Consider the following 9,686-nt stretch of genomic DNA (forward strand, 5'->3'; position numbering starts at 1 on the left):
CTCTCTCCCTTTCTCTTACATAACTATCCTCTTAACTCCCCTCCCTACACCCTTAATAAACTCTAATCTATACTATACTGTCTGTGGCTGGTCTCTCGGGGGGAGGAATGCCTCATCATGGGCCCTCTGAGGCACCACTTTCCCCGTATCTGACTACTCCACCATAGAACATACTCTCCCCTCTCTTTATCTTTTTATACTACATCAGATACCTCTAAGAGAAACAAGATAGCATCATTTCTGTATCCCCAAAATCTGACTTTTCATAGGTAATCAGGGATATTTGTAAATAAAGTGATGTCAGAGTGACTGTAACATCTACCACTACTCTGACAATTTGTCAAATAATTTAAAGATGCCTACTGCCCCCAGAGACATTGCATTCCCTATCTACCATTTTGGCTTTTCAGTCTATAAAACTTTAGGAAGTGAGTGTCTATTTTACATGAGACTTTTAGTCTGTGGTGTTACACTATAATGGCCTTAATTAAATAAGATACTGAATTTCTGCATAAATACCACATAGGCAAATTATTAGTTCTTAATATACATCTAAGATCTACAAATCTGTTATCAATTTTTGGCATACTCACCTGCTAAGGATTTTCATTGCCATGATAGAAGTGACTATATTCATTTAATTTCCTGTTTCTGATGTTTAAAAGAAAAAGTCTTTGATGTACTTGGGGCAATTACACACCTGTTCTTTTATCTCTATGCACTAAAATGTCCTGATATGTAAATTATATTAAAGAGCCACATAGAAGACAACAGTGATTATTCCCTCATACCATAGGATTAACACTTGGGAAATATGCTCTATGAAGCAAATGGTCTTATGCCATTACAGTTGAAAGGACTGGTCTGCCTTTTACATGGTCTGGATCTCTTCAAATATCTGGTTTGTGGATTTGAAAAATAATCATAGTGGAAAGCAGTTTGGCTGTTGTTTTTATATCATTGAGAGGCTGGCATGATCTCCTTCTTTTTTAAACACCAAGGAGTGTTCTTGGCATCTCTTGGATTTATTGTCAACATGGATCATGAGGTGAGTGGAAACAGACTTCTTAACAAAGTCAATGTAACATTTTGCTAAGTATCTATGCCAGTTTTTGAAATTGCTCTCTTAACAGAGAATATTTGAAGCATTGAAATCATGTCTATAGGTTAACAAGAAAATGAGAAAGACTGGCTTGTCATAAATTCTTTTTCTTCTTACAATAGAAGTTGCTTCGAGTATCTATAATTAGCATCCCGTGAGTACAGCAATAACCTGGAGGCATAGAGATTTACTCTTGTTCTTAGTTCATACATTGTATTCATCAACAATGGAAAGATTAAGCATGTGGCTCCACTACAACCTAAATTATATGGAAGAATACAGACCACAGTAAGTTATGATATCCTCAGAAGTAAAGGCAACATAGCATTCAGCAAAGCACAGATCTGAGCATGAGATAAAATGTTTTCCAGGGAGTGTTGTAAATTACTTCCTTCCTTTTCAAATTATTGAGTGGATAATGGTTTTGTAAACACTAGAAGGTTCAATACAATGATTATTTATTGATCATGAATTCACAGTTCGTGTGACTTTAGAATAGGAACAAAGATGGCTTCCATTATTGTCAACAGTGTTTGTATTGCACTTCCCTGTGAATTATTTGACTATAAGTCCCATGTCTTTCTCCAGATTGTAATTACTTTACAGGACAAACCTAAAGTCTAGCAAGATGTTACTCTCCAAACATTAAAAGGTTAATAAAAATTAGAGTTAGATGCCAGCCTAGGTTTTGAGTCTAAACACTGCGTTCTTTTCAGAAATTTAAAATAACAATCTAACAAGAATGAGGGTGGGAGGGCTTTTCATGATAAGTGTTCTGGATTCGTTTGGAAGAACTGAAATAAAAACATAAAATAAAATGACAAACACAAAATAATGGCTCCTTCTATTAACCTTGAAATTTACTAATAACAGAAGAAACAAGTTATTGTACTAAAATCCATGATAGCAGGAGATAAGGAATCAATGAAACACTCCTTTCTAGCTAGTCTCCCATGCATTCAGTATAAGGTATTGCTTAGCTAAGATTTCTTGGAGAAGATGTCAGGTAATCTGAACAGTGTTTATCTAATGTACAGACCATCAGGATCAAACAGAAAATAAATGAGATATAAAAAATTCACAAAAGTTGAAAACATTTTGAAATTCTACTATGGAAGAATGTAAAACATACAGAAGATATTAGCCCCATGCTTAACAATTTTGTTCTAACTTTCTTTATGTTGCTATAACAAAGCTTTCTGACTGAAAGCAAAGGGCACGAAAAGGTATGTTTTACATTCTATGTTACAATCTATCATGAATGAAAGTAAGGGCAGGACGAAAGCAACAACAAATAAGGAGCACTGCTGACTGTCTTGTTCCCAGGCTGAATTCATTTATTTTTCTTCTCTTACAGTTCACACTCATCTTCCCAGAGCAACTAAGGTCCACAGTGAACTGGGACCATTTTCATCAATTAAACATCAAGCACATGTCCCATAGACTTGCCAACAGGTCAACACGATGCAGGCAATACTTCAACCGAGGTTCACTTTTCCCAGATGTGTCAAGTTGTTAAGCAAGTTAGCCATCGCAGACTTTACAATTAAGTTGACTAGAACAAGGCAGGATATCACATACAGGAACTGAGCACTGAGTCATGTGACAAGGCAAGTGAAATAGTAGTGATGTTCATAAGACCATCTTCAAGGGTCTAAAGGCAAGAAAATAAACTAAACCCACTAAAATATGGGCAATGAGAAAAGGGAAGAAAAAATAAGGACCCCAAACCTTTGTGGATTATTTGAATATTTTTCACATCTCTGTACTAAATGCACATAGAAATAGTTGTTATAGTCACTTCACTTGACTCAATGAGCAAAAACAACCAGAGAAATATAATGGCAGCTGTGTTGATCTGGGGATGTTATCCCAAAGACAAATGAGGGCTCAGACAGCAGCCATGTGATAGTTCTAGATTTGCTGATTGGATGTCTGTCCTCAGTCTTATTATATCAAATGGAGCTAATGGTCTCCTGAATCAACCTCAAGTCAAGTTCAACAGCCAGAATCTTTGAAAACATTACTGATCTTATTACTTACAATCAAATACATGTGCCTTGCTGCAAGTGCTAAATGGATGCTGCCATCAAATGTAGATTTAAAAACTCTGTAGCCTCTGCTCTAAGTATTGCTAGCTTTGACCTAATCTAGAATTTTTCAGAGTCTACTGGATTCTAGATACTACAATTTTCCCTGAGCATCTAAAGTTACTAGAAGATAGCTGTAAATCTTCATGACTTTGGATATATAGCAGTTTTATTGATTGATCGATTGATTGATTGATTGATTGATTGATTGAAAGTAAAAGTTGAGACATGACATCAAACAAAGAAAGTTAGGTGGGAATCCCTGTTTTTCAAAGGACTTTATCACAAAAATAAAAAACGCCAATGATAAGAAACACCAACTAGAGCACCGGCTAGAACATATAAGACCCAAGTTCAAACTGTAGAAATACAACAAACATGGAGACAAGGAGATGACTGAAATGACCCAGAGAGAGCAGAAGTAGAAGCAGGAAGGAGATAAAAGGAGGAGGGTAAGTAAAGAAGGAAAAGAAGAAAGAAAAAAGGAAGGAAGGAAGGAAGGAAGGAAGGAAGGAAGGAAGGAAGGAAGGAAGGAAGGAAGGGAGAGAGGGAGGGAGGGAGGGAGGGAGGGAGGAAGGAAGGAAGGAAGGAAGGAAGGAAGGAGGAAGGAAGGAAGGGGAGAGGAAGAGAGAAAAAGGAAAGAAGGAAAGAAAAACAAGAAGATTAAAAAAGGGAGTAGGAATAAAGAAGAAAAAGAATTGCAAAAATAAATGTAAATCATATATTTAAAAAGGGTTTATAACCTAAATATTTAAGTCAATCTGAAGATAGCAATCTAATTAAATGTTCTAAAATGATCTAAAATGCATAGATCAAGACCAAACATAAAATTAGAGGCAAAAATCATAGAAAAGGGAAACATTTGAAATCCTACAAAGAAAGAATGTAAGAATATAAAATCAAAAATGGTTAAAAAGATTTGGATGGATATTCCTCTACAGAATATAGAAAAATAAACAATGACCACATGAAAGGATTCCTATTCTTTCTCATCATTCCTAAAACACAAGTTAACATGTAAGGGTGTCCCATCGCATATTCATAAGTTAACTTTAATAGAAACGACAAACGGTAAAATTGTTACCAGGATATGGAGTATCTTTTGATATGTATGTAAAAGTGGATATTTAATAAGTATCATAGATTGATTTCTCATGACTTGGAGAGAAAGAAGCTCAAAACAAATCCTCTAGTCGACTCAGTGTCTGATGAGGGCTGGCTCATTAGTAAGTGGTGCCTTTATGCTCTTGTCTCAAGAAATATGAAGGGCAAAAAAGATCTTTAATCTTCATTATAGGACCACTAATGTTTTTCCTGGGGGCTATGCCCTGATGTCTTCACAGGCTCCAAAACATATACCACTTATTTTCAACTTCACACTTGGTAATGACCTTCCAGTCTATGAATTCTAAGAAGAATCTCAACATTAAAGCCATGCAATACATAGACATTGCTGGTGGGAATGTCAAAATGATGTAGCCATTTTTAAAGACACTTTGGTAGTTCACTGCAAAGTTACCATGTGAAATCATTATATTTCAAAAGTTTCTTGATTCCATAAAAGGGTTAAAATATTTATACAAAAGCACCTACATGAGTTTCTTAATACTGTTCATAATCACCAAAGGATAGAGAAAAATAAATTGCTATCAACTAATAAATGAATGAACAGAATATGAAACTGTTGAGCAATTAACCTCCCACCCATACTCTAATTAAAGCAATTTTAATTGAGCTCAGTGAGCCACATACAAAACGAAGATGTGAAGGTAGGGAGGAAACCTGTTTCGAAGAATTTCAGTGGAAGAAGGATGGGATGAGAGAGGAGAAAGGAGGGAGTGAGTTGACTGGACATCCTGTGTATAAATATCTGAAAGTATTAAACAATGAAAACTAAAGTATATCACTTAAAATGGAATTAAGTGCAAATATGTGCTTATAACAGATAAACCTCAAAACTATGCCAAGTGAAAGGCATAATCACAGAAAGCCATATATCATATATATATATATATATATATATATATATATATTGACAGGAGATTCACAGTTAAATTCAGGAAAAGGATGGTAGAAGCTTGGATGCCAGGGTTAGAGTGTGGGGGGATGCAGGGAATATCCATGACAAAGCTGGACCAATGAAAATATCTTGACAGTAAGTGGTGATGTGACAATGGTCATAGACTTCTTTGAACACTGATGTGTTCTTTGAACACATTTAAAGCTATCTATTACAGCACTTGAATCATTTCTCAGTTTTAAAAAAAAAGAATTCTTTCTAGTTGAGGCATTGGCAACACAAGGTTATCAAAGTGAAGACATTATTTCCAGAAAAACACAAAACAATGATGTTTCAGTACACCGAAGTCTATCTGAGTTGGTCATAAGTATATGAAATATATGAGATGTAAAATAATAGCCAATGTTTGCTAAGTAATCATAATATGTCAATTTAAGATGTTCTTTATCAGTACTACAATTCTCATGAAAAACCCTAGGAGCTATGCAATATTTTCCTCCTATTTTTCGATAAGAAACTAAAATAGAAAAGGTAAAGAAGCTTGTTCAAGGTTTTTCTGAGGAAACTGCAGACCTAGGATTGGAACCTGGAAGACAGGTTATAATTATCATCAACCACCAGACTATACTATTTCTTTATAAAACTGAGCACATATTGCTTTGATAAGAATCAAAATGCTTATCTAGGGAGGCTGATGAGAGTCAAAGCATTTGTTCTTCCCGAGGACTCAAGTTTGGGTCTTAGTATCCACATGGTGCTGCTCAAAACTGACTACACCTCCAGATGCAGAGGATCTTACACTCTTTTCTGACTTCAAGAGCCCATACCCATGCACCCTCCACATACATCATGCTCACACACAAGACACACAAGCATATAAATAAAAACTAATTCAAGTTTATTAAAATACATTGATTCACAGGATCAATAGATTTTCATTTTAGAATAGTTTACTTCTAGTGTGTATGAGTAGTTTCTTGCATGTATGTGTTTAGATCACATGAGCAATTGATGCCACCTGAAGTTCATTGGAACAGGAGTTCCAATGGGAACTACACTGGTGTCTTTTGCAAGAGCCACAAGTGCTTTCATTATTGAACCATCTCTCCAGGAAAGACCATTTAATCTTAAGGTTTAATGTATGTGCATTGCCTTTTCCTAGCTCCTGCCTGAAGTATGTGGACAATGTTGTATAAAAAGATCTTGCATATATCCTTGTATTATCAGCGCAGAAACTTCGCACATTTGAATGTCACCTGTTTTGGAATTCCTGCCCTGAGATTCAATGCCTCATAGATGAAGAGGCTATTCAGGGACAAAAGTCTTTTCTCAGGTCAAGCTGCTGACAAGCAGAACTTAAGATGAAAATTTGACAGTGGGCTGCTGGGATGATTCTATAATGACAGGAAACTGGATAGGAAAGAAAAATATAGAACCAAAAGAATATTCTAATCAAGTACATTCTTGAACATGTATATAAGGTTCAGTCTGTCTGGAGTGTCATGCCCAGAGGTGCCAACCAGAAGCCTCAATGTATCATGAGCTGAGTGGGTAGGAAACTTTTGACCACCATTCCAGGCTGAAAGGTCAAGAGAAACCACAGAAAATCTCTAGGATATGTGCACAGGAGTCCAGGAGCATGAGATTTGGAGGCCAGAACAGAGGTGTTATTGTTCTTGTTGTTGTTGTTGTTGTGTTGTTGTTGTTTGGAGACACAGTCTCAGATAGTCCAGACTGGCCTCGAACCTACAATGCAGCTGAGGATGATCTTGAACTTCTGATCCTCCTGCTTCTGTGACTGGGGAGTTAGGATAGGAACAGAATATTTTACAGTTGAACTTGACTCTTAAGCCTCCAGTACCTACTACCCTGTAGCTGTGAGACTATCGTCACTAACCTTCCTCCAGCCTTTGTTTGTTTGTCTTATTATGATTATGGAGAGAAAGTCCTATATCAGCATCTTGCTTGAAATTCACTAGATATTGCAGCTTAAAGTTGAACTTACAATTCTCCTGTATTTACTCCAAAATGCTGGGATAGCAGCCCTGCACCACCATGCCTGGCTAGGTCTGTATTTAATTTTTAAGTTGGGTTAGAGAATGCTGACTTTCTGAGGGTATAATGAAGATCAAGAAAAATAACACAAGCATTAAATATATTTCTGTGTTTATTACAGAGTGTTCAATGTGCAGCAGTTATTCCAATAGTAAATATACACCAGACTCAAAAAGACATGCAGTCCTGCCAGTTTCCATCCAAAGAGGAGTAAAAAAGTTTGGCCTACTTATTAAGCCCACCACCAATTTCCAACCCCACAATTTCTGATTTTATTTCCAACCTCTATAATATAGGATCTTAATATTTTCTTGCAATAATTTGAATTCACAGAAGAGGAATAGGAATGTTTTCTAAAACATCTCCCTGCTACTCTCTGAGGCTTTCTCTGCTGGGGGAATAGTTTTGGCTGATCTTGGCTTTTTTGTCTTGTCTCAGTCTAGTTTTCAGTCAGGACTATCATCAACCCATTAGTGTCTGAGATTGTCCTTTGTGATGATAAACATCAAGCTCCACTATGAATCCATATCCTGCTGTTATGATTTCAAATGCATTCCTGGTGGCAGTGTCATCCCTGCTAAACACATTTTTTCTTAAAGAATCTGACATGTTTCCAAAGAAACAAAAACAACAACAACAAAAAACAACTATGATCCAGCATTGGTGTCTTCAGAAGGGAGATCCACCACCTATTGTAGGGATGAAAAGACTGTAAGCTGACATTAGATAGGATAAAAAAAGAAGTTTCAAAGAGGCTTCTGGACAATGGAACCCCCACCTCTTTGTTTGTTTGTTTGTTTGGTTGGTTGGTTTGGGTTTGGGGGATTTTGTTTGTTTGTTTTTGCAAATTTAGAGTCTTAGTAGGAAAACAGTTACAAGATATTGTGGCAACACCACACAAATTTCATCTCCAAAATACTGACAATGTTTGGAAATGAGGGAAAGCCAGTTCAAACAGGCTGGCCCTCAGGCAGCAGGTTACCTTCATTTTCTCTCAGATCCCCTCTCCATCTTCTCTCTGCTCTTTACATGCCAAGATAGGACTAGTAGTGTCTCCCATTATGGTGATTTGAATGAAGATTTTCTTCTAGGTTTGTGTATTTGAACACAGGACTCCTTGTTAATGACACTATTAAGGTGAGTCCTAGAATCCTTAGATAGTGGAGCCTTGCTTATGGAACTATGTCATTTAGGGGTGAGCTCTGAAAATGTATAACCTCACCATACTTCCAGTTCATTATGCATCGTTTGTGAAACTGAGGTGAAACTTCTCGGCTTCCAGGTCCCCCGATTGCTGCTACATCTCCCCTGTCATTATGGGCTGTCCTTTTGGAACTTTAACCTCAAATAAATTCTTCCTTTTATAATTTGCCTTAATCATACTATTGTATCAGAGCAATTAAAAGTGACCCATATACTATCCATGCAAATGTTCCATGAATATTCATTCACTGAAAGACCAGCATGGACCCCAAGATAAAAATGGGTATATAATAAAAGACATCAAATTAAAGTGCTTTCATTTAACACCTATGGAGTATAACTTCTAGCCCACCCATATACTATATAGCTGTGTAAAAGAGGAAATTGATACTAAAATTTCAAATATAGGTCAACAGTTGTTGAACTATTGCACAAAGAAACAATGAAGGATTTTCTAGTCTGTCTTCAATCAAGCCTTAGTATTAATTCACTATTTGGCCCAGAGAAAAGCTGAACTGTTCTTCTTGCCCGGTATAGAAAGCAGTCACAGTGGTTTTCTTTGTACCATAGTCTCTCTGTTGAGTTAGGGACTCCTTTTTTCCTTCTGCGGAATGGAGATGTTGACTGGGCAAGGTTGTCAACACAGGGAAGGCAGGAAACATTGCTATTTGTATATCTAATAGGTTCAAGCCAATTGTTAGTTCTTTTAGAATCTCTGAGATCACTTGGCAATAATAATGAGATAGGTTGTGACAATGGAAACTCTCCAATTTAGAAAGATTCATTTTCCAAAATCATCATTGAGTCTAAATAACTGCCTAACAGAGCAGAACAACATCTGGCAAATGAGTGGTGACACATGATGACGCTTCTAGCAGCATATGGCAATATCTTCAGAGTCACCTGCAGATTGGAAAGAAGCACCACTTTATAACTACCTCCACAAAGGGGGAGGCAGGGTGTACAGTCAAGGAGAACATTGGAATAACACAATATAACCACCAAAAGTGGATACTAAGTATTAAACTAAATGTCAAAATAGCAAAACAGTTGTTAAGAAGCCAAAATAAAAGTTCTCTAAGACTGCTAATCACAATAAGGTATAACAAGTAAAAGACCTATATATTGAACTAGAAAAGCATGTTATTCAAGCTTGATTAAGTGACTACTGGTTACTAGGTCAGACTTAATTACAATTCTTTTTCTTTGATACAGA

The sequence above is a fragment of the Grammomys surdaster genome, unplaced genomic scaffold, assembly GCF_004785775.1.
Source record: "Grammomys surdaster isolate TR1022 unplaced genomic scaffold, NIH_TR_1.0 138, whole genome shotgun sequence".
NCBI lineage: Eukaryota > Metazoa > Chordata > Mammalia > Rodentia > Muridae > Grammomys > Grammomys surdaster.